The sequence below is a fragment of the Cervus elaphus genome, chromosome 16 (assembly GCF_910594005.1).
Source record: "Cervus elaphus chromosome 16, mCerEla1.1, whole genome shotgun sequence".
Taxonomy (NCBI): Eukaryota; Metazoa; Chordata; class Mammalia; order Artiodactyla; family Cervidae; genus Cervus; species Cervus elaphus.
In genome coordinates, this window is record NC_057830.1 from 4,845,196 (window position 1) to 4,847,279 (window position 2,084).

Genomic DNA, 2,084 nt, shown 5'->3' on the forward strand with positions numbered 1-2,084 from the left:
CTTGGCATCAGAGGTACTGCAAGCATGTTCCAAATGATTTCCCAGTCTGGTGCTTCACTCTTCCCTTTCACAACCTATAGTCCAGTTAATTGCGATGATTGGAAATACCGTTGACTCTTGGACAACACGAGGGTTAGGGGCACTGACTTGATCTATGTGGACCTGCACAGTTCAAACAAATGTTGTTCAAGGGTCAACTACTCCTCATTAAATCTAATAGCTTCCAGTACTGGTATCTTCTCATCAGCTCTTCCTTTGGGTACAGTTGCCCTCACCAAGTTCTCCTCCCTGGGCAAATCTTCTTCTGCTGCAGGGATGTTATTGATTTCCTATTCAACAGTCATCCCTTGACTTCCTAAAATAACCCCACTTGCGGTTCCATGAATATTATGCTCAACCTCACCATGAAGATTGAATCATGGTGGGTCTACGTCAATATGGCTGTCCTGTCACCCTTAATAGTTACCAGTTTAAATACAGCCTTAAGCTTGGTTCTGGCCAAGAAGATCATAAGCAGAGGTTCTGGGGGGTGGAGGGGGGGGAATGTTTCATTGCTCTTAAAAAGAAACTCATGAAAAGGACAATTCCTTTTCTGTCTTTGGGAGTGGTCAGTCAACATGATCACTGGAACAACTGCAAACAAAATGCATCCATGAGATAAATTTTATAAGGGGACAAGTTTACATGATGGGTGTGGCCAAGGAGAAATATGTTGAAAGATCTGTGTCCTTGATAATTGAGTTAACTAACACAAGACCTATCTTAAACACTTTTTAGTGGGGAAAAAAAAAGTCCTAATTAAGCTACTTTGAATTAGGTCTTTAGTTTCTTAAATCTATATCAAATCCTTCTGCATGTCACATTATTATATGTATTCTTCTTATAAAAAACTTCCCCAGTGGCTCAGCGGTAAAGAATACACTGCTATGTGAGAGACATGGGTTCCATCCCTGGTTCAGGAAGAACCCCTGTAGAATGAAATGGCAATCCACTCCAGTATTCTCATTTGGAAAATCCTTTGGACAGAGGAGTCTTGTGGCTTATAGTCTACGGGGTTGCAAAAGAGTTCGGCATGACAGCAACTAACAACAGCAAGCATTCATCTTATAGATTAATGTGATTATTAAAGTCTAGTTCTAATTCTACCTCTCCTTTAAAGAGTTCACTGCCCCTGCAAATTTAGAAATCAAAATCTATGGCCCTATACTGAATTTTTACCCAGATGTTCCTATATTCAGATCTATGTTCTTAAGCAATAAGTATTACATTTATCAAATTATTTCCTTTCAACTCCAAATCCACCCTTCTTCACCTGGCTTTGTGATACTGGAGTTGAGCTCTGTAAACACTCCTCTTTCTGCAATTACTATATTCTTCAGAGTTCTCTTTTTCCCTCTTAGCAGTTAATTCCTATTTGCGTGCTGTCACTTCAGACGTGTCTGACTCTCTGAGACCCTATGGACTGTAGCCGGCCAGGCTCCTCTGTCCATGGGATTCTCTAGGCAAGAACACTGGAGTGGATTGCCATGTCCTTCTCCAGTGGATCTTCCTGACCCAGAGATCGAACCCATGTCTCTTAAATCTCCTGCATTGGCAGGCAGGTTCTTTCCTATTAGCAGCACTTGGGAAGCTCTAATCCTTATTTACTAGTTAATAAATTTTTATATTGAAAGTTTCCCCTTCAATTTTTTTTCTTGTTTTTTTTTTTTTTTTTTTTTTAAGCCTGCAGCACCTGGTATTCCCAAGCAGTCTCCCATCCAAATACTAACCAGGCCTGACCCTGCTTAGCTTCTGAGATCAGACAAGATCGGGCACATTCAGGGTGATATGGCCGTGGACTCACTTTCAATTTAAGAATGCATTTTATCTTCTGACTTGACCCTGAAAAATACACTATGTTAGAAGTGCTAGTGATGAGGGCCTGCTTCCTGTAATGAGTTGTTCTTTCATTCAAGTTGATACAGGTAACAGCCTCAGCTATAATATTGGTGATTAGGTGATGAAGAAGCAGACCTAGGCCCTGTCCAGTGACTGAACAGTCAAATTATTCTTCCATTTAATCAATATTTGAGTGCCTGTTGTGT

At 40.6% G+C, this 2,084-nt stretch overlaps 1 pseudogene; it reads right to left on the minus strand.

Moving 5' to 3' along the window:
- Nucleotides 1-1,720: 1,720 nt before the first annotated feature.
- LOC122673118 lies at nt 1,721-1,839 on the minus strand (annotated as a pseudogene).
- Nucleotides 1,840-2,084: the final 245 nt, after the last annotated feature.